The 25,645-nt window shown below is 36.8% G+C and overlaps 1 long non-coding RNA gene across 1 annotated transcript in view; it reads left to right on the forward strand.

Annotated features, from left to right (window-relative positions):
* LOC149769411 (uncharacterized) overlaps positions 1-25,645 on the forward strand; it is a 40,101-nt gene that overhangs the window by 10,382 nt on the left and 4,074 nt on the right. Inside the window, exon 3 of the long non-coding RNA XR_016419160.1 lies at positions 25,456-25,614. This is a non-coding gene — a long non-coding RNA (uncharacterized LOC149769411). The remainder of the gene's footprint in view (positions 1-25,455; positions 25,615-25,645) is intronic.

The raw sequence follows: 25,645 nt of genomic DNA on the forward strand, positions 1-25,645 counted from the left end.
GTTATCAACATAGACAACTATTAAATATAGACTGGTGTATATTGTCTCAATTATGATACTCTTTGTATTTTCCAAATGTCTCTTGTTTTTCTTCAATTTTTATTTCTAAATGTAACTTTTTGCTTGTAGATGGACCTGGTCTACAAATTTAAAATTTATTTAAATTCATTGGTACAATGAATTTTAAACTTACATTTTTGTATGATCTATAAACAAATTCATGTTTCTTATTTCATCTCTAATCTTTCCTTTTGGTGTGATCTTCTCACAGGATCCATCATGGAATGTATGAATGTATTCAATTTTTGTCTCATAGAATCTAACACTTATTGTATGTTGCTCTGTGCTTTTTAAATACCTAAATTTCTACTCCATGCACAACTCTGTTACACAATATTTATTGGAATGAATAGGTTACCTCCCATAGACCATCTCTATGTAGTTAACATCAACATGGTACACTGTACATGTTTGAACCTGGTCTTAACACATTAACCACTAGTGACGAGTTAACATGGCAGGAAGTAGTAGTCTACTGCCGAGCCCTGTAGCGTCATGGTCATGAATGATACACTAAAGTCAGTGGTATTATAGAAAGGACACATATGTAGCTCTACAATAATACCAAATAATCAAGAATTTCTACAACATGCAGAGGGGAAAACCTCATTTTCAGTGTAAAGGAAAGGATATGAGCTGAGGTGTTTTCTAGACTTGCATTTGTTTGAAACATGTGCTTTCAATTCTGCACCAAAGAGTCCGGTGCTGATTTCAGTAATGAGTGTTTCAAACTCAGGACTGTTAAAGGACTGAAATTCCATCAATATAACAATGTCTTTATATTTTTCCATTTACAACTAGCATGAGCACTCAAAAATACTTTTTACTAAACTTTATCTCTCATTATCAACCATTCCTGACCAGACAAACCCATATATACTCTTTTATCTTCACCCATTTCCAGACTGGTTCCCATTTTTCCATACAATTAGTACCATGTATCCTGAAGTGTTATGTAAATATTGTATGATGGCTGTTTCGTCCCCTTTCCTTTTCTTCTACTACCACCCTTTCTTCTTTTTTGGGGGGACAAGGGGGAGCTACCCATTTCAGATAAAATCTTTGCATCATTAAGCAAAAACCACATGAAGCAGCCAAATTTAATTTTGTTGATTTGTTTGCATATATTTGATGACTTGAATAAATTTTCAAGTGATTTCAAATTCAAAAGTTAATGCCACTCTGAGAACAAAGCTGGATTTTGCATTAACATTATTTATAGATGATAGATATAAACCAGTCCTTGTGGATGGCTTGCATTTGGGGTAAAGATGAAGCTTTCACTCTTGGAGTCCACTCTACTAGTTCACTGTTATACTGAGACAATTTATAATGATAGACTGTGTTATACATAGACACTTTATAGTGAGAGAATGTTATAAATAGAGATTATTATGCTGAGATACCTTATCATGAGGGACTATTAATTTAGTAAGACACTTTTATTATGTATTTTTATATTGTGTGCTTGACCTCTGTCTGTGATTGAGGGTAGAGGTTAGGCCTACCTGGCTTTTGTATTGTTTTATTAAGATATTTACTAAAACTTGAGTTCAGTGCCTAATTGCCTAAAATGTTATTGCATATATAAAATGAGGTATTGGTAATCGATGTCTTCAGTCTTATGTTAAGTTCAGTCTGTGGAATCAATTACTGTTGCATTCAAATATAATTTGAAAGGGATTATTTATTGAAATTACTCATTGGAATTACAAAGTGCTTTTTGATGTTTTGGACAAAAACACACTTTTGCAGTTAAGAATAACTCATTCAAAGACATTCTGAATTGTCATTGTGGTACATCAGGACATTCAAGACTTTTAGTTCAAGACTTAAAGACTCCTGGTACATCATTACATTTGTGGCTTATGTAATTCATTCATAACATTCTATATCTTGGACTTGGGATAGGTAGATTTAGGATTATTTGGGATTTAATTGTTCCTCTTAAACTTTAACTTTGTAACTTAGAGAAATAAATTGTTTGTTAATTTTACTTAAATTGTTGGTGTCACTTGTCTCTGTTATATAGTTTAAGACCTCAGTATATTTGTAACAATTTATAGAGAGAGACTTTTATGCTGAGACACTTTATAGTGAGAGACACTTATACTGTTGCATTCTAAAGTGAGAGATTGTTATGCTGATACAATTTATAGTGAGAGACTATACTAAGACACTTTATACTGACAGACTCTTATACTGAGAGGAACATTATAGTGAGAGACTTATACTGAGACACTTTATAGTGAGATACTGTTATAAAGAGACTATAGTGAGAGACTGTTATACTGAGAAACTTAGTAGTGAGATAGACTTATAATGAGATACTTAATAGCAAGAGATTCTTATACTGAGACACTTCATAGTGAGAGACTGATATGCTGAAAAACCTATGGTGAGAGACTTGCGCTAATGCTTCATAGTGAGAGACTGTTATACTTTCTTAGTGAGAGACTATTATACTGTGACATTTTTAGTGAGAAACTGTTTTACTGAGACACTTTATAGTGAGAGACTGTTATAGTGAGACACTTTATAGTGAGAGACTGTTATAGTGAGACACTTTAAAGTGAGAGACTGTTATACTGTGACACTTTATAGTGAGAGACTGAGACTATATTGGTCAAATTCAGGCGGTTGTTGTGCACATAATGCAGCTAGTACTCAGTTCATTTATTTCTACTGACCTGAATAAGACCCACTGGGTGAATTGCTAGATTATTAAAAATGACACCATCTTATAGGCCTCTAGTAGGTTATAATCCAGGATGTCATGGCAGGTCATAATCCAGGGTGCATGCATCCATGAATCACGAAAGAAATTCACTACAGTGGAGTACTTGCCTGTAATAACCTGTGACAATTGGATGTTACACTGTGTATTATGTAGCTTGGTGTCATCTACACCAGCTCAAGAGAAACATGGTCAGTACACTTTGCACACTTTATGTTCATTTGAAACTGTACATTGTAGAAGCCAGTTCATGATTGTTTCCCCAGAATGATCAATGATGCAGACTAGGTTGAAGCTCCCTCTATAGATGTGATGAGTGGCAATGAATGGAGGCAGAGTAGGCCCAAACTACACTCTTGCATGTCATGAGGGCAATGACTGGAAGAAGAATAGACCCAAAACACACTCTTGCATGTCTTAAGCGCAATAAATGGGGGCAGAATAGGCCCAAAGCACCTTATTGCATGTCACAAGAGGCAGTTAATAGAATCTGAGGCAGAACAGGCCCAAAATACACTCTTGCATGTCATGAGGGCAATGAATGGAGGGAGAATAGGCCCAAAACACAATCTTGCATGTCTTAAGAGCAACTAATGGTGGCTGAATAGGCCCATTGAAACCACCCTCTTGGATGTCATGAGAGGCAGTTAACAGAGGCAGAATAGGCCCAAAGGACCCTCTTGAATGTCATTTAATGGAAGCAGGAATAGATGTGGCTCAGTAGTTGGAGTGCTGGATATGTCATGAAAAAGGTGCAAGTACAGAGCCTTCTGTAAGATCAGCCTGCGTTGGTACTATAATATGCATATAGGCAAGGCACTTTATTTCAGTTGCATCAGCCCTAAATATCTCACTGATGGTGTCATGAAACACAAAATCAAACAAAACCATGATTGCATGAACCTGACTTTGATGGATGGATGCTATGGACTGTCATTAACCAATAAAAAGACAATGTATTTGACTGAAAGTCATGAACATCAGTTTGGATATATTCTGCTATTGATAATATTTTTTAAAAATTATTTTGATTATATCTTTTCATGATCATCTATGTTATTCATTGAAATAATTTTATTTTAATGACAATGATAAAGTCCATCATCAGCATAACTTAGCAAGATGTGTATTAGTTTCCACAGAGAGAGAGAGAGAAAAAAAGAGAGATGTTAATAGATGGTAAGATTATTGAGAAAAATGAATTAATGTATTTACAACTTCATAGCAGTTCTGGGAAATGGACATACTAAAATACCATTTACACAAATGCAGACAGAATTATCTGCCATAAGAAAAAGAAATACATTAAAAAATGATCTAGAAAATGCAGTGAATTTTATCAGATCTTACATTGATATTTTTTCTGAAGACTGAAAAGAAAATATTTAGAAAAGTTCCAAGCAACAATCTTGATTACAATACTATCTTTATTGGCATCAGCATTTACAGTGATTAAGGCACTTACATACGTACAGTTCATTGCATCTCATTCTTTTTCCCAAGGTCCTTGGCAACAGTTGGAATGGATTTAATGGCACCAGCCCACTGGGGGTTGGGCTGTATAATTTTACATGTACATTAGTTATACAGTCTATGTAAGTTTTGTGTTTAGCTCAGGCTTGTCCGCATGCTGCATGCATACTGTTATACATAGAACCATGAAACTTGATGAGAAGATGCATCTTGATGAGTGCTACAACCCAATCACAAAGGTTGGTCATGTTGACCCATATTTAATGTATCTCTGTTATGTTTTTTATGCTTCAAGACTAATAACGAAAGAAGGTCACTGTGACCTACATTTAATATTTTGTTGGCATAAATTAAACTTATAGTTTGCATCATATATATATATATATAAATATATATATATATATATATATATATATATATATATATATATATATATATATATATATATATATATATATATATATATACACATACACGCATATGGTATTGTACCTTGCATTAATCATGGAACTTAATGATTGGTGAATCTTGATGAATAGTACACATGTGCAGCAGAAATAAGGTCACACTTCTTTGATTTTGGTTCAATTTTCTGTTTTAATTGTTCATGCTAGAATCAATAAACTAGATGATTGTATGCATCTCTATTAGTACCACATGGGTAACAAAGTCATATTGAATGCATCTCTATTAGTACCACATGGGTAAGCAAAGTCATACTGTATGCATCTCTATTAGTAACACATGGGTATGAAAAGTCATCTTGAATACATCTCTATTAGTACTACATGGGTAAGCAAAGTCATATTGTATGCATCTCTATTAGTACCACATAGGTACGCAAAGTTATCTTGTATGTATCTCTATTACTACTACATGGGTAAGCAAAGTCATATCGTATGCATCTCTATTAGTACCACATGGGTAAGCAAAGTCATATTGTATGTATCTCTATTAGTACCACATGCAAAAGTAAAGTCATATCGTATGCATCTCTATTAGTACCACATGGGTATGCAAAGTCATCTTTTATGTATCTATATTAGTACTATATGGGTAAGCAAAGTCATAGTATATGTATCTCTATTAGTACTACATGGGTAAGCAAAGGCATATTGAATGCATCTCTATTAGTACTACATGGGTACGCAAGGTCATATTGTATGCATCTCTATTAGTAATACATGGGTATGAAAAGTCATCTCGTATGTATCTCTATTAGTACTATATGGGTAAGCAAAGTCATTTTATATGTATCTCTCTTAGTACTACATGGGTAAGTAAAGGCATATTGTATGCATCTCTATTAGTACTACATGGGTACGCAAGGTCATATTGTATGTATCTCTATTAGTAATACACGTGTAAGCAAAGTCATCTTGAATGCATCTCTATTAGTAACACATAAGTAAGCAAAGTCATATTGTATATATCTCTATTAGTACCACATAAGTAAGCAAAGGCATATTTTATGCATCTCTATTAGTACTACATGGGTAAGCAATGGCATTGTGCCCCATAATTTCTATTTTACTGGCTTAGCTGGCTTTACATTTACACTGTGATTAAACAGTTTATTTGCATGCTATTTATATACAAAATCATATTAAAATCATGCAACTTGGTGAAGGTAGCATCAAAGTTCTACATGAGGGAGCATACACATACTATACGAGGGAAATATACATATACAAGATGAGGGAAATTTATGCATACTAAATGCGGGAAACATGCCCATACTAAATGAAGGAAATATGCACTTACTAGATGAGGGAAGTAGCACATACCAGATGAGGGAAACATGTATGTAATAGATGAGGGAAGCAGCACATATTATTACTAGATGAGAAAAATATGCACATACAAGATGAGGGGAATATCTACATACTTGTTAAGCAAACATGCATATGCTAGATGAGGACAGCATGTACATTATAGATGAGGGAAACAGACACATGCCAGATGAGGGAAACTTGCACCTTCTTGATGATGGAAACATATACATATTAGATGAGGGAGAACTTACCAGATGAGGGAAATATGCACATGCTAAATGAGGGGAATATCCAGACACTAGATGAGGAAACATGCACGTATTAGATGTCAGGGAAACAAGCACACACCAGATGAGGGAAACATTCACATACCAGATGAGGGAAACAATTATTTTCTATATAATAAAAACATGTACATTCTAGATGATGGAAACATAAACATACCAGATGAGGGAAACATAAACATACCAGGTGAGGGAATCATATATATATATATATATATATACTAGACAAGGGAAGCAACACATACCAGATGAGGAAAACAATCACATACCAGATGAGGGAAATTACCCAAACCAGATGAAGAAAAAAAAAACAATTACATTATATATGAGGGAATCATGCACACACTAGATGAGGAAAACATATCTACCGTATGAGGGAAGCACCACATACCAGATGAGGAAAACATGCACAAGTCATATTGATTGTGGGAAAGATGCACAATCTATATAATGTGTGTGTGTGTGTGATTTGGATTTTTAATGTAGCTTTAACAATTTTTCAGTCATATCGCTATGATGTCAGCATTGTGGCAGTTATATAGTGATGTCTTTAAGCACTGGGGCATCGTGCCACATACATGTAGCATGTTGTCCCACCCAGTCACATTATCCTGACACCTGGCCAACCAGTCCTAATACTAACCTCTTAATGCAGAGTGCCAAGCAAGGCAGCCGTTAATACCAATTTATAAGTCTTTGGTATGACTTGGCCAGTGATCAAACCCATGATCTCCCACATCTGAGGTGGATGCTCCAAACACTAGGCCAAAAGAGTGGTCCCACTATATGATGGGAATAGCCTGATACCTGATGAGGAAACATGCATATGCTAGATGAGGACAGCATGAACATACTAGAAGCAGCAGGGAAGTCGTACAGACCAGGTGGCTCAGATAAAATTAAGCCTTCTACGCAAACTTTCTCCGTGGAAGTCTCAGAAAGCAGAAATAAAGCCTTCTACGCAAATTAATTTGCGTAAATTCGACCCGGGATGCAATTTCGGACATAAAAAAAAACAGCAGTTTTTGGGGGGGGGGTATAGTAAAATTTGTGTGTGATTGCAAATTCCGACTGCAATTTTATGAGTAAATCTGATCAAGACCGATTCGATACCTACTACGAGGATCATGAAGATTAATCGTGATAAAACCGTGCGGTGTTGCCTGAGCGTGACTGAAGAAATTTTTGAATTTATTTATGTCCATGTCGCCGTTACACCAAGTTTGATGAATATTCCTCAGCGTGTGAGTATCAACGCCATTGAAAACTGATAAAATATTACAATTGTCTCTAATCACCTTTGGAATTTGCGTATATCGCTGTGTCACGTAAATCACATCGGTGTTCTTGTGTCGGCCACGCGAAAATATCCTAGCTGGGTTAGTTTGCTTATCCAGCATCACATCATCGAAAACAACAAGATTATTAACATCGCCGTTTAAATTTTCTACTGATGGAGCTTCATTGATATCCGTGATAAATTCTATTGTTCCATCTTCAGTATTATCGCTAAATTCCTTCAGTACCTGATAACATCGCTGATCATCAACAGATGGCGCAACCAAATATAATTTATCCCATTTCAACCATCTCATTATCAAATTCAACAACAACTGCGTCTTTCCAGAACCAGATGGTCCAATGATTATCATTCTTATCGAATTTGGTAATGCCGCGGTGTGTTTTACTTGCTCGCGTTTCTTTGTGGCTGAAAAATCAATTACATTCATGTTATTAGAATATTATGGATTTATATTGTGTTAAGTGTCGCACTCAAACTGCTACGATAAATCCAATCGAAGTCGTTACACGCAATAACAGAAATGCAATCAAAGGTGAATGTGAAGTTTGCAAGACAATCAAGTTTAGATTTGTAAAAAAAAAAGTAGAACCGGAGGAGACATCGCTGCCTCCTTAACAAATCTACCTGGAGCTCCCTGGGCGAAATATCCCGGAGAGAAACATTTACCAGGATATAACTACTGCGGACCTGGTACAAGGCTCGATATAAGACTTAACGATAATAATCAACCAAATCCTGGTGAAGATCCAGTAAACGCTATTGATAACGCATGCTACTATCACGATCTTGCATATCGCAGCGGAGATTTACAACAAAGACATCTCGCTGATATCAGACTAATTCATGCAATAGACGCAATTCCTAACAAAAATTTTAAAGAGAAATTGGCAACTTGGCTGGTAAAGGGTGCGATGAAAGGTAAATTAGTTCTCGGTGCTGGTAAATTATAATGGAGCAGATATATTATTCTCCGCGAGGTTTTTGGCGAGGAAAATCAGCAATTGCCAAACTTGCCAAGGCAGCAAAAGTAAAGCAATCTGTCGCTGAATCGTGGCTATCGAGACAAGCAGTCTGGCAAATTTATCTTCCTCCGCCTAAGAAAATATCATATGCGAGTTTCTCTGTCAGCGTCCCTAATGAAGTCCATCAGGCTGATCTTATGTTTCTTCCTTACGATACCGTCGACGGAGTCACATATAAATACGTGTTGACGGTTGTTGATATCGCTAGCAGATACAAGGAAGCGGAACCGTTATCGAATAAAACAGCAACAGAGATTGCTAAGGCGTTTAGCGAAATTTATTCACGATCTCCATTAACATGGCCGAAGCTTCTCCAGGTTGATCCAGGTCGAGAATTTCTTGGCGCGGTTACTTCACTGATGAAAAAGAATAATGTTAAAATCCGTCGCGGTATTGTAGGTGTTCATCACAATCAAGCTATTGTTGAGAGATTCAACAAAACACTAGCAGAAAGATTATTCGGATATCAGTACGCGAGAGAATTTATCCAGGATAAACGATCTCATGATTGGGTAACAAGATTGCCTCACGTGATTAATGCACTAAATAACGAGGTAACACGAACAATATCAATGAAACCCGCAACTGCAATTACAAAAACAAATATACCACTAAAGCGAAGTTCCACAATTCCGCCTGTGCTAGGTAGTGTTATTGTAAGATATTTATACAAGGAAGGAGAAGCTGAGGGAGGAAGAAAAAGAGCAACTGATCCAACTTGGAGCGTTACTACACATAAAATATCAGCTGTAACAAGATCGTCAGGAAGACCAGCAATTTATTTCTTAGATTCACTAGCACCACAACGAGGATTTACCAAGGAGGAATTACAAATAATACCAAAGGATACTCAATTACCGCCATCGTCGTTAATGTGAAATTTAATTCTACCTAACTGAGATAATTTTCTTACTCGAGACACAGCTAGATAAACTAAATTTGACCAGGAAATTCTATCATCGACGATCCAGACCTGGCCATCTACTGTTAATCCCTGTGATGAATGTATCGTTGCTGCGTATCCGAGTTTCCATGGCGATCTTTCCGCGTTTATCGCATCATTGACAAGATTAATATCAACGAAAATAATATCATTCAAAACTAATATTTTTTCTTCTCCGCATGGCAAAGTAACATTAATATTTTGTTTCCTGGTATCAGCTGGCCTGTAACACAATGGTACCTGCAATGTTGGAAATTTCTCACAATGAAGTTTGAATAATATTTTCTGAATAGCATCGCGAATAATTTTTCTGCTAGCAACAATCAAATGATCAGGACGCCACAAAGTTAGAAAATTATCCATCGAAGTCTCGTCGATTATTCTTCTCATTACATCGCATTGAAACTTATTAGGTTGCAACCGAATTATTTTTTTAAACTCGGTCAGTAAAATATCATTAGATCTATAATCAGCGTCAATTTCTTCATAATAATCTACAAAGTTTCTAAGCCACTCGTGAGGAGATTCACCATCAATAGGATCAGGTTGGCCATGATCTCCGCACATTATTACTGCGGTGTTTTTTTCTTCTAGCCAACCCAGGAACAATTTTAACATAACTAAATTTACTGTACAAATTTCATCAAATATTATAATCTTGTTGACGTACTTGTTTCCCATGCGAGCCGAATCCCATAATCCACCGCTGTACTTGAAATAACTGTGATACGTACAAGAACTAACGCCGCGTTGTTTTATTTCTCGCGCTAATCTGTGAGTTGGAGTCAACACAACCATATCAGAGTTTGAAAATAAATTTATCGCTCTTGTTGTTTTACCACTACCGCCAGGACCATTTAGGTAAACGAATTTATTTCGTGAAATTGGATCGAATGCGGATGCTGCTGTTGATACTTCATCATATTTATCTTTATGAAATTTATCGCAATCTTCTACATCAGCGTCTTCGCAATAATCTAGAATATCCTCGTTTTTTATTCTCCAGGTTCCCCAAGCCCCATCAGCGATTAAATTTTCTAATCTACACTGAAATTTTTTATCGATATAAAACGAATCCGTTGCAACCCTTACCGCGATATCAGCAAATTTATTTATCATCGATAACAAATTGATACTGACGTAGGCTAGCATCGATGATCTTAAATGCGTATACTGCGCGGACTCTCCATCGAGATAACTAATCACGGTACCCAATTTTTCTCCATCAATAATAATATTTTCTCTGTTGCAGAATATTCCACGCGATACTGTATCGGCGATAATAAAATCCATCTCGGCATCATTGATAAATAACCTAGCGTGTCGGTGTTTATGATCAACTGATCCTCCTTGAGTAAATTTGCCAATTATTTTTCTTCCGATATCTTTCGCATTTTCACAATCCGTTGGCAACCACACCTCGGTCTGTTTCCTGTACGATATAATCGCTTCACTTACCGTCAATGATATTAACATCGACGAATCCAACATAAATCTCAACAATACCGTAGGGACCCATCTTCGCTGAGATAAATGCCGACCAAACCAAATATAACAAATTTTATGCAAATTTTCAGCAAACTCGAACGAAGTAACATGAGCGAATCCGGTCATAACAAAATCAGGTAACGGTCCGTTAATTGCAACTCTCGTCATCTCACTGGTAGGATGACCGAATTTAGCAAAGTAATCCGCACAATCACCATACCCAAGGAAACTTCCAGGATAGCATGCACTCATGTCAACGGAAATCATATCCTCGAAATAATACTTGGTATTCCATAATCCTCCATGGCCGTATTCGATACAACTAAGTTGAATATCATTGAGAAACTCATTCCTCGTAGGTTTCCACGAATTTCTCTCTCTGGCAGCGTGAGCAGCAACAGACGGAACGGTAAAACAATTCGTTAATAACTGATCTGGATTTGACGAATACTTCACCGCGATATTTTTCATTGATTCGTGTAATATTTCATCACGGTAAATATCTCCTCGTGGCAAGATAAATTGATCGTATTTTTCTTCGCTAGAAAATAACCAAACCGATATTGGATCAGACGCGGCTAATATTTTGATATACCTAAACATTGCATCAGAATTGTCTTTCCCAGATTCCACAGGATAAAACTTAACAGAACGATCCCTCGGGAATATCATTACCGACTGTGACCACGCGTGCGAATTATGATCAACAATTTCGATTGGTGTTCCTCGAGAACTATACGGTGATGAATATAATATTTCACCCGATAGTGTTTTAACCGTGATAGGAAATTTAAGTTTCTTGCTTAACGCAGCAACATCGTCAATCGATGCGCCATCAGTAACTGTCTTTGCCCACGTGTTAATTTTATCCAATCTCAATTGAGTCAGACCAGATCCTCGTCGTGCGTTTTTCATGTGTTCGATAACGCGCTCAGCCACGCAGTTTATTTTCGGAGATTCCTTCATCGTAGGTAGGTTTTTCACATCAGGATTATTATTCAGCCGATAAATTCCATAAACAACAGCGCTAGAAGGATACGCTCTAGCATAATAAGGACCGTCGATTCCCAATAACAATCCTGGTTTCGAATTCTTATCAAGAACAACATTTTTCTTACCGCCGCGTACTGGATCTCGTCTATCGCGAATGATCCAAGTATCATCGGGCATTTGTGCAATAAATTTTATTCCAAAGATAAATCGTTCTTCCTTGTGTTCAGATTTTATATGCTCGATTATTTTTTTCGCTCGCTCCAAATTCATCGTGGCATCAATGAAGTTAGTTTTCCAAGTTGACCAAACATGAATCGCTCCATCATCGAAAAATTCTCTCTTGGCACGATCAACCTCTGGAATGATATATTCTGCCTCATCAAGATCAAATAAATCCATTATTATATTTTAGACAAATGTTTAAATTATATAATGCAATGCAAATGGATAACAGTCGGATCGACAAAATCATGTGACAAATCCTGCAGAGGTGAATATTGCGGAGCTCACATATACGCAATTCGACAAGGTAACAAGGGGCCACAACGATGTTTAGTTTGCCAAGTTGGTATTCGAGGAAAGACACGATTGTGTTTCTCTTGTGGAGGAAAAAAATATCGTGAGTTACGGAGATATTATGAAAAAAGATCCTCGTCAGTAATAAAATGCGAAGAAGATTATATTAATCGTTTCAGAGCAAATTATGATTTAAACAAATGGAATATTGTATATGGAAATGAAATCAGCGATTCCCACAATGAAAATCTCACACGAGTATAAATCACATCCTACCGTCAAGGGTTACGAAGCGTCTAAGGATGGTAATGTCAGAAACATAAAAACAAAGAAAAATGTTGGTAATGTTAATAAATTTGGATATCTCAAATTTACAGTCTATAAAAAAGGAGAAAGATTCACGTGTTATTTCAACCATAGATTTGTTTACGAGTGTTACAAGGGACCGATAGAAATTGGACTTGTTATCGACCACATTGACGGTAATAAACTTAATAATGAATTATCTAACCTTCGAGCGGTGACTCAGAGTGAGAATTCAAGGACTGGTAATACCGGTGGTTTGCGACTAGCTAAGGCTGTCAAATCGATAAATTTAGAAACAGGTGAGGAACTTGCATTCGAGTCGATGAATGCTGCTACGAAATATTATAATATTAGTCCACACTCGGTAAGACATGTAGCAGAGGGGAAAATCAATGCAACTTTTTCATATAATCTCGGCACTTGGATCAAATTCTCCTATGTACCAATAATATTTGATTCGGAAAGTGACGAAGAAAATTAATTGAATATTTACAGAATTGTTATATAATGGACGAAGAAACAATAAACGATATCATTGGAGCCATCGATGATCTGAAGAAAAAAATAAATCTTCCATCGGATCTTGACACGAATAAAATCCGATCGGAATTCGAAACAATTGTTCAAGGAAAACTTGAATATAAATACACGCTACCGTCAGAATATAAATTAATAAAGAAGATCCAAATCGCGATGTATCAATCACTTGCTACAGTCAGCGATGATCGCATCGAGGATTTTGTTAAATTATCGATGTTGGTAGAAAACGCTAGATTGATTTTATCAGACGCGTATGAATCACGAAAAATTACAAGTTCGCGCATCAGGCAGTTGAAAAAGCTTGTTGATGAAAGTAAAATTAGGGAATCGTCCAATTCCTGAATAATTTCTGCAAAATAAAAAAAAAAGATTAATTTTGAAAATTCTCCTGGTTTTTATTTATTTTTTTCGCTCATTTTTCCCCGGATACAGATTTAAAAATCTCTGATTTAAGAGTCAGAGACTATCGCTCACGATTTCACCAAAAGATTGATACTCACAGTTTCTCCTCGTATATCAAGTAAATTTCCTTTCTGATCCGTTAGTTTGAAATTTATTCTTGACAAAAATCGATTATGACATCGCAGGTAAAACGGATTCATTGGTTCCTTGATTATCAAATAACCAGGAGAGGCGCTAGGTGAAAACGAATACAATACAAATCCCTGATTCGCTTGATTCGACACTGACGAATCAACATTATAGCTACCCTCGACAACATCCGCGTGAAGATAAATCGCGATAACTTCCGTTATATTAACGATATCCGGCGATATATGTCGTCCACCTTTGTCAGGATCGTTATTGTGTTTAAGAATCAATTCTGAATGTACTTTTTTAGTCCATGCGGCATGTAATTTCGGAAATAAATCATCAATGGTATCAGTGACGGATTTTCTCATCGCATCAAAATCAGAATTGGGAAATTTGAAATTTGGCAATGTTTCCTCGGTTAATTCAAATACTCTCATGAATTTTTTTTTTTCTCCTGAGTTTTTGATCAACTCGAATTTGCTAATAGGGAGAACATAGTCGGCAATTGATATATCGTCGACTATCGCCCGAATAAACATATCATGATAATATTCAATATCATTCGCAAGTTGATTTAAAATCTTCACGTGCTTTATAATTTCGCTACATGAACCAGATTTATTTAGGATGCATTCATGAAATGATCCTCGCAATAAATTTAATTGTAATTCGTGTTCTTGAATAAACTCGTCTAGTGTTCTTCTTACCAAGATACCGTCTATGGGGGCTATTATCCTGTTAATGTGGGTAGCGTCGAAGATTTTCACATCTGGGGGAATTTTAGGAAGAGGCAGCCATGAGAGAATTCTTTCGTTAATAAAAGTGAAAGCGAACATTACTAGGTTAAATTTGTGGTTGTTCATGAGATTGATGGCGCTGTGGATCAGAGGCTTGTGTTTGATATCTCCATACCATCCTTCGTTGGTGGTAAAATCCGATTTTTTTGGTTCCGGTAGTTCTGGAAGAGTTTCATCATACCAACCTGGAATAATAACATCCGATTTTTTTGGTTCTACCAGAGGTGCGACCTCGGGCCAACCTAATATATTTCTAATCGATGATTGGTAAATATCTACCACGTACGGTGATTTCACTTCTATCATTGACGATAGTGTTGGATCATGTGAAGATATCTTTATTCCCGGAGTAGCATCGCCGGTTAAATTTGATATTCTAGTGGTAAACTCATTATTCAGCTGATCAATTTCATAACTGCCCGTTGGTATACCAACGACGATCCAATCGGGTGTTCCATCGGGTTTATTTTTATTTGCAAAAACAAGTGAATTATTTGGCATCAAATTACCGAATGATTTTGATCTAACATTAGGCCAGCTATTGTAGACGCGCAATTGTGTTAACGCAATTTCGTTGACGCTGATTGGTGTTGAAAAATTAATGCTAAATTCTGGTTTCGTTGAACTTAGCGATATTAATGTTGTTGTTGGTGGTGTTGTGTTTGTCACGATCTGGGCTAGCTCGGACATTATTAATATTCATTTGTTCAATCTCCGAGTAAATACTGATCATTGTAGAAAATTCTAGATCGGATATAATACCGTCATTAAGACTCTCCGAAAGTAACGATGATAATTTTGAGTACGCGTCACTGATCTTAGTTAGTTTACTTTTGTACGAAGATAACTTTTCACTTGTGCACGAGGATATCTTTTTCGCGATGATATTTAAAACACCGGCAATTGTTGTTGTTGACGAGATTATTATTGTTGCTACAATTGGCGCTATCATTGTTACCGCGGATAGAATTATTCCTGCACCAGCGACTACCGCAGATACTGCGTAAACAGCAACATCAATGGTAACTAATCTACGCTGGTATTTCTTTATTTTTATCTGATAATCGTCGAGGAGTTTTTTTAGCGAATCCTGCCATGATCGCGCCTGATTATATCGGTAATCCGATGCGGTCATTTATTAGTATCTTACGATAACAATTGCATGATTTAATCTCGAATATATTTGGATAAAAATTCGAAAACTATACTATAACCAAATGGTCCCATGTTGGTTCTATCCGGTGGTTCTAACACAAATATATTATCATAACCTGCGTACATAACATAATTAAAATTTTCACCAAAAATTTTACCACCCGCGGCTTTTATTTTAAAACCTACCGAAGATTGAATGAATATTCGATAATATCCACTAATTGGCGGGTTAAATTTAAATGTGTTATTCACGGGTGTCCACCATGCCTCTTTTCGTGTTTCTACAACAAAGGGCACTTTACATTGTAGATTTTTTGTTTCTACTTCCTCTGGTATCGAAATTCGCGATAATCTTCCAAGGTTCATTGACGATATTTTTGTGTTGATATCGTTAATTTTTGTGGTTGTTTCGATAATTTCCCTACCTAATTGTTTTACGTCAGTGGCGTGACCAGTTTTATCGACGGATTGGTCAATCTTTGCTGTTGCAGCAAGAAGTTTCGTGTTTAAATCTCGAATTTCTCCGTCGTACGTTGATGTATCTAACTTTTGACGCGCCAATTCACGTACCACGTTAATTTCATCGTTGATGGATTTTATTTTCTCATCTATTTGTCCTTGCATCACGTTAATCCCCTTGGTAAATTCAGGAACAACAACATCGCCGAGTTTAATAATTTCCTCGTTGATTTTTTTGCTGAGATCGTCGATTGATGTTTTCTGACCCATCGAGATATTTACTTTGTTAATTTCGGCAAGAATATTAGTAATTTCCTCGTTGATTTTTTTTATTTTCTCGCTGAGATCGTCGATTGATGTTTTATCGATTTTCTGACCCATCGCGGTATTTATTTTGGTAATATCGGCGAGAATTTCAGTGATATCCTCGTTGATTTTTCTTATTCTCTCGCTGAGATCGTCATGCGATGCTTGATCGGCTTTTTTATTTTCTAGTTCGTTTGCGGCGGAGGAAGTATCGCTGGATGTTTTTATGTTCTCGTCAAATTTTTTGCTAAATTTAGCTAAAGCATCGTCAAGTTTTTTAAGGTCGTTATTTAGCCTGTTAAATCTTTTTGTCATTCTGTCCTGAAGATCGTCGTGTAATGCTTTATCGGCCTTCAGGGGTAACTTCGCTATAATATCGGCGATATCAGCAATAGATTTTAATACCATCTCCGATTGGCGAGTAAACTGACTAATGTGATCGCGGTATTCGTCTCGCTTGATTATATCAGTTATTTTGACGTTGCTGGTTTGTAATCGCCCTTCGGTATTTTGAAAAACAGCAACTTCGCCAGGATCCACCTCTGACAGCGATAAAAGATTGTTAATATCACTCTTGGTTGCGAATTTTGATGTATCGATGTCGACTGCTCCCTTTTTTTCTTTTCTGAAGAGAGATCTACCGTAAATGTCAACCATGATATTTATCTAAGGTATATTCAAATAAAATTTTGCGATAAGGATTGGATGATTTTGAAATTGCATCAAGGACGTTAATTGACTCTGGGCCGCATATTGGTGGATCTGCTAATGTTTGTGTTGGAAGTGTTGAATACCAAACTGGAAGTTTTGGTTTTGACACGTATTTGATAAATTCGTTTGGTGGTGCTAATCCGTATGAGTCGAAGTAAACAACTTCGCGAGGATTAATCGCGTAAGCAACCCAGTGAGTGCCAGGGCCGGAATTTTTATCAAGATTTATTATTCCTGTCTCGGTGAGATTTGGTTTGTCAGGTAGTTGATCTCGCATAAATACTCCCCTGAAAAATTTTATTTTCTTTTTTTTTGCTTCACTTATTAAATCTAAATTTGAGGCTGGTAGGCTCGACTTAGACCGGATCCGTATGGGGGGCGTCTTAGGTAAAGACCGGATCCTTGTTGCGGCTGCATCAATTTTGCGAGAAGAGGGAGAAGAGGGAATATCCCTCCCTTTTTTTTGCGATATCTTCCTCCAACGATCTTTTTTCCTAATACGGAACTCATCCCACCAAGTGCACCTAATCCTATTGTTTTTGCAATCATGGGGGCAGCTGCAGCTATTAATCCTGGAATAGCTGCGAATAAAGGAAAAATACCACCTACTTTGATCATATCTCTGATTGCTCCTATTGAGAGATTCAGACGAATACCAATATTTGCTGATCTGGCTTTGGTGAAATGTCCGTGTTGATTTTTGGTTAACGATAGTTTGTTAGGTCCACCGTGAAGTTGATTACTTTTCAAAGTTAAACTTAAACCTCGTCGTGCTGCTGTTGCTGTTTGGAGTTTTTTCATCTGACCGGGGCTCAGAGTTACGCTGACGTGATCGTATGGCATATTAATAATCACTTAATCTAAATTTAGAATTTATCACATGTTCTCTACGGGAGCGTCGATAACTCTCATTCTACCACTAATGCCTTCTAGGATCATTGTCCTATCACTAAGAATAACTGCTACTGCTCTTGCCAATCCACCTGTGTTAATTCTGGCCTTGAAGTGAATATCGACCACCGACTGCTTTACCAAATCAAGATGTTCCAGGGAAAAATAATAGATAGGATAGAGAGTATTAAAATCTAGTTGTGATATTTGCAATCCGGTATCAATATTTTGATCACGGCCCATGAAACTTAATAATCGATGATATGCACGTGCTGTAGAATATTGGACAAAATTGATAGCTATTTCTTCAGTTGGCTCTTGTTGACCGTTTATTCTCAACGATACGTTTGTTGCCCCGAATTGGTCAAATATCATGTGACTGTGTAATTGATCGTATCTGGTTACACTTTGGAGAGCAATAAAGATGTGTCTTGGCGCAGAGGAGCCATGCTGTGATGCAATTCGCCAGGTAAAAATTCCGTCCATATTAACATCGATGGAGTCGGTCATAGTTGTCAGCCAAGACATAACGGATTTTCCGCCTTGATTCATAAATGACAATAATTTTTCTTCTATAATCATCGATGGTGTTATTGCTGGCATCCACAAGGTAATTTTTTCAAGAACAACTTTACCAGCGTCCGGACCAATTTCTCGCCAAATGGCTCTGTTATCATCGGCATCTCGAACGAAAGATATCGTATGCTTCGCTCCGTAAATAACTTTTCTAAAATGTCTGCAAAATCCAAAAATATGAGATAATGGAATTGCACAGGAAAATCTTCGATCACCACCAACTAACATTTTATTTCGTGTGGCAAATCCAAGGTTGTAATTGTTATTGAGGCTAATTATCATATTTTCGAAATCAGCAGGACCATCAGCTCGAGCAACAACACCAGCGGCAGTATTCGGTTGCCTGACGATATGCGGATTACTTTCAGGTTGATTAGAGTTATCCTTGGAGAACATCATACTAGGGCCGGCCGACCTGGTAAAATCATCAGAGTATCTTGCTAGTCCTATGATCGTCGTTGCTATATCAACATTATTCGTGATTGATTCAATCTCTTTTCCATCGATCATGTAAGTGGCATTCTTGAATAATGCCATGATACCATTGTTAACAAATCCTATCTTATAAGCCGCCGCAAAGTTGGTATCATCAGCTTCTTTTACAATTCTTCCAACAAATTCGATATAAGCCTCAGATGGAAGAAAATATCTTGTTGTATCGTGGACTTGTATTTCCTTTCGATTTCTTGAATTTGGTTCAACTACATTGTACGAGAAATACTGAAAATTTCGCACTGATGTATCCCTACCTACTGGCTCGTCCATGTCAAATACTTCATTTGACACTTGTGCGAACATTTATTATTAATAATATCGTCTAAAACGAAAGATGGAAGTCAAAGTCACGCTGACGTGATCGTATGGCATATTAATAATCACTTCATCTAAATTTAGAATTTGTTACATGTTCTCTACGGGCGCGTCGATGACTTTCATTCTACCGCTGATGCCTTCCAGGATCATTGTTCTATCGCTGAGAATAACTGCAATTGCTCTTGCGTTTCCGTTTGTGTTAATTCTGGCATTGAAATGAATATCGACTACCGACTGCTTTACCAAATCAAGATGTTCCAGGGAAAAATAATAGATAGGATAGAGAGTATTAAAATCCAATTGTGATATTTGCAATCCAGTATCAATATTTTGATCGCGACCCATAAAACTTAGTAATCGATGATACGCGCGCGCAGTAGAAAATTGGTCAAAATTGATGGTTATTTCTTCGGTTGGCTCCTGTTGACCGTTTATTCTTAACGATACGTTTGTTGCCTCGAATTGATCAAATATCATGTGACTGTGTTCTTGATCGTATTTATTTATGTTTTGGAGAGCAACAAAGATGTGTCTTGGTGCGGAGGAGCCCTGCTGTGAAGCAATTTGCCAGGTAAATATTCCGTTAATATCAATATCTAGGGAATCGGTCGTTGTTGTCAACCAGGACATGATGGACTTTCCGCCTTGATTCATAAATGACAATAATTTTTCTTCAACGATCATCGACGGTGTTATTGCTGGCATCCACAAGGTAATTTTTTCAAGGACAACTTTACCAGCATCACCAGGATCTCGCCAAATGGCCCTATCATCATTGACATCTCGAACAAAAATTATCGTATGATTTGCTCCATATATAACTTTTCTAAAATGTCTGCAAAATCCAAAAATATGAGATAATGGAATTGCACAGGAAAATTTTCGATCGTCATCTTTTAGCATTTTTCTTCGTGTGTGAAATCCAAGATTGTAATTGTTATTGGTGGCGAGCATTACTTGCGAAGTATCAGCGGCGGCAGCACCAGCGGCATTTGTCGGTACACCAATATTAAAAGGAACGTGATCAGGTTCTTCAGAATTATCTTTAGCAAACATCATACTAGGACCTGCTGATCTGGTAAAATCATCTGAGTATCTGGCTAGACCTATGATCGTCGTTGCTATATCAACATTATTCGTGATTGATTCGATCTCATTTCCGTCGATCATGTAAGTGAAGCTCTTGAATAATGCCATGATACCGTTGTTGACGAATCCTATTTTAAAATTGGTGTCAAAGTCGGTACCATCAGCCGCTTTTACCATTTTCCCAACAAATTCGATATACGCCTCAGATGGAAGAAAATATCTTGTTGTATCGTGGACTTGTATTTCATTTCGATTTCTTGAATCTGGCTCAACTGCATCATACGAGAAATACTGGAAATCTCGCACTGATGTATCCCTACCTACTGGTTCATCCATGTCAAATACTTCATTTGATACTTGTGCGAACATTTATTATTAATAATATCGTCTAAAACGAAGACCATCACCTGAAACAAAACTTGTATTTGCTAGATTTGTATTAGCAACTTCATTTACAAGATTTGTCTTAGCAACTTCCTGCGCTAGATTTGTTATAGCAGCTTCTTGTGCTAGATCATTTATTTTTTTATTTGCCGCATCATTTATGACCTTACTAACTTCGGGTGGCATTTCGCTGGTAATGGGTAATTTGACGGGTTGCTTTTTACGTACTAAACTTAATATTTTATTTTTGATAGCGTTGAAGCCTTTACTAGCCAAATTACCGATACCAGAAACAGCAGTCTCACCTATCTTTCCTATCGCTTTCAATCCTAGTTGTTTTACCATTGGTCCAATTTTAGGTATTACTCGCGTAACAAGACTTCCAATGATATCACCGAATCCATTGCCGTGGACATATTTGTATACTGGCAACCGAGAGTTTACTATGCGGACCTGATTAGGTCTGCGTTGATGTTTATGAACAATCATATTATTTCAATTGTGTTGTTTTAATCAATGAGTTCATCGATAAATTCCTTATAAATGTGAGAATTAATGATACCACCACGGAATAACCGCTGACAAATATCTGATGCTTCGTTGACTATCTCACGGGAATTATTTCCTGCTCGTTTTCCTCCGATTAATACTTCGAGGCGAGAAACATCGTTGACAACACTGTCGGGACAAACTGAATATCCGCTTCCTGTTTTTGGTTTCTTAGATGTTTGTTCTTCCCGATTTAATTTATTTATTTTTATTACAAATTTTATGTAACCAGGGTCGTTTGGGTTAATAGGTTTATTCACAGAAGCAAAATACACATCACGGACCCATTCGTCCATTGATGGTAAACGAAATTGATGTGGTTTATAATATTTTCTCGTGTCTGCAAAACCAAATCTAGCTATTTGAATTAATTTATCTTCGTCACTAAATTGTTCAAGAGCATCGTCAGTAAAAAATTCTGCTGGTGTAAGCGGTTTTTCTTTAGTTTTTGGAATTTCCTCTGGTTCGGTTTCAATTTTACTAGATGAAGGTAATAATGCTTGTTCCTGACCAACTTCTTTCTTATGTCTAGATTCTTCATTTATAGCATCTATAAATTCAGAATAATTTGGATCATTTTGTTTAACCATTTTGACACCACTGTACACATAATATATCCACTTTGTCCATTGCACAAATGTTACATTTTCAGCTGTACCGGGTTTCATAAATTTTTTTCGTTTTGGTTTCTCATAATTTTCTGAAGCAAATTTTACAACATCATCCGGACTCATTAATTTTATCATTGCGACAGTATCATTGGTAAATTTATTGGCACCTGACCTTATTTCTGTTTGTTCTTCTTCTTCTTGTTTTGCTTGTGCTTGTGCTCGTTCTTCTTCTTCTTGTTTTGCTTGTGCTAGTGCTTGTGCTTGTTCTTGTGTTTCTTGTTTTGCTTGTGCTAGTGCTTGTGCTTGTGCTAGTGATTGTGCTTGTGCTTGTTCTTGTACTTGCTGTAATTGATTTTGCAACGCTTGTGTTTGTGCTCGCACCTGTGCTTTTGTTTGTGCTTTCTGTAATTTATTTTGCAACGCTTGTGTTTGTGCTCGCACTTGTGCTTGTGCTTGTGCTTGACGTAATTGAGTTTGTTCTTGATGAATTTGATCAAGCTGACCAGGAACAACTCGAGTATGTTGCTCGATATCTCTTGTCATAGGAATAAGCCCAAGATCTCTAAGTTCCTTATCTTTCTTTTGTTTGCCATATGCGACTTGTTCGATAACTTCGGTGACTGGACTCAACCATTTTGAAGATACATCACCAATATGATATTGTTCATCATCGTACTCACGAACTTTTTTCTTAAATAATCGTTTCGTCGGAATAAGTTTCTTTACTGCCGCTAATTCATCTCGCGCTAATCTGGCAGAATGAGGTTCTCCAACTGTGCTAGTTTTTCTACTCATCTTATTTTCAATGATATTGTTTTAATGTAAAATAAAATTAGCATCCGCAGCCGGAATTTGCAATCACACACAAATTTTACTATACCCCCCCCCCCAAAAAACTGCTGTTTTTTTTTATGTCCGAAATTGCATCCCGGGTCGAATTTACGCAAATTAATTTGCGTAGAAGGCTTTATTTCTGCTTTCTGAGACTTCCACGGAGAAAGTTTGCGTAGAAGGCTTAATTTTATCTGAGCCACCTGGTCTGTACGACTTCCCTGCTGCTTACTAGATGAGGCACACATACCAGATGAGGTAAACATGGACATTCTAGATGAGGTAAACTTGCACATTATCTATGAGGTAAACAGATGATGCATATTCTAGATGACGGAAACATGGACATTCCAGATGAAGGAAACATACACATACCAGATGATGGAAACTTGCACCTTCTAAATGATGGAAACATGCACATATTAGATGAGGAAAGGAGTGCATATCAGATGAGGGAAACATGCACATACTAGATGAGGGGAATACCCAGACACTAGATGAGGAACCATGCACTTATTACATGAGGATGGTATAAACATTTTAGATGAGGCAAACATGCACATTCTAGATGAGGGAAACATGTACATTCTAGATTAGAGAAATAGGCACAAACCAGATGTGGGAAATATGCACATACTAGATAAGGGAAACATAGATACACCAGATGAGGAAGGCAACACATGATAGATGAGGGAAACATGCACATACTTGATGAGGGATAGCAATACATGCCATATGATGGAAACATGCGTATACTGGATGAGGAAACATGCACATACTTGATGATGACATGATGCACATTCCAGATAATAGGCAAACTTGCACATTCTAGATGAGGGAAACAGGCACATACCAGATGATTGAAGTGGCACATACAAAATAAGGGACACATGCACATACCAGATGAGGGAAACATTCACATTCTAGATGAGGGAAACAGGCACATACCAGATGATTGAAGTGGCACATACTAGATAAGAGACACATGCACATACTAGATGAGGGAAGTGGCACATACAAGACAAGAGAAATATGAATATCCTAATTGAGGGAACCATGCACATAATAGATTAGGGAATCATGCACATGCTAGATAAGGGAATATGCACATTCAAAATGAGGGAATCATGCACATTCTAGAAGAGGGAAACAACACATAAAAGATGAGGGAAATATGCATCTTCTAGAAAATGGACACATACACATATTAGATGAGGGAAGGAGTACATACCAGATGAGGGAAACATGCATATACTAGAAGAGGGAAGCAGTCATACCATAGGAAGGAAACATGAACATACTAGATGAGAGAGGCAACACATACCTCGGATGAGGGAAACATGCACATATTAGATGAGGGAAACATACACATATTAGATGAGGGAAACTTGCACCTTCTAGATGATATAAACATATGCATACAAGATGAGGGAAGGAGTACCTACCAGATGAAGGAAACATGCACATGCTGGATGTGGGGAATATCCAGAAACTAGATGAAGAAATGTGAACATGTTAGATGAGTGAGGCATCACATACCAGATGAGGGAAGCATGCATATACTATATTTTATATAGAATCTTGGATCTTGGTATACTTGATATTTAGCTGGTACTAAATAAAATGGTGCCCATCTCATATCCAGTATGGCCACCATGACTACCCTCTTGGAAATCTTGTCATTTCTACGTCTTCAAGATGGAAATCCATATTACCATGATATCTTCACGAGAAGACTAAAAGTGAGATCTTGTTGGTCTCCATGTATGCCAAATAAAAACTTATGTGGTTTTGGTTACTCTATCAATATTTGGTTTTCTTGATGAATCTACATGGGGGAGGGAGTAGGTAAAAGGAAAAAATTAAAGAGAAAATAAATAATAAAAGTATGTAACTGCAATCAAATTTAAGTTCAAGGTATGAAGGATGCTTATTTTTTAGCTTATTCTTTATTTAAATTTATGGGGTGTTCACTAACAGGGATTTTATGATATCAGGTTTTACATCCAATATGAACATTATGGTGTTGATTTTACAAAAGCAGGCATTATTAATGCAGATGATTTTTTCTTTCATGTAAATGAATATGAATCTGCTAATTAAAGGAAAAAGGAAAAAATCACAGTAAATATGGCACTTAATAATTGTTAAACAGTAGAGTGTAAATCCCTTCCAGGGACTCTTGTTTGTTTGATATCAAGGTATAGGCATCTGCAGATTTAAAGACAAGAAGAAGAAGAAGAATCACAATAAACATAACACTTATTAATTGTTAGCCACCATAAAATATTTCTCTTTTATCCTTACAGGGTATAACTGAAATGCTTTTAGAGAAGAGTTAAAAACACCAAGCCAGCTGAAGGATGAGATTTGTTGTCTAGGAGGCATTACGGTCACTGAGCCATGCATGTTTTTGAGGTTGTATTCAAGAAGCATTGGAAGATGCAGTGGAAACAGCCACTTTAAAAGTAAGAGAACCAGGGTAAAAGGATTTTATTT

Source organism: Sinohyriopsis cumingii, unplaced genomic scaffold, assembly GCF_028554795.1.
Source record: "Sinohyriopsis cumingii isolate HCF-2022 unplaced genomic scaffold, ASM2855479v2 utg003795l, whole genome shotgun sequence".
Classification (NCBI taxonomy): domain Eukaryota; kingdom Metazoa; phylum Mollusca; class Bivalvia; order Unionida; family Unionidae; genus Sinohyriopsis; species Sinohyriopsis cumingii.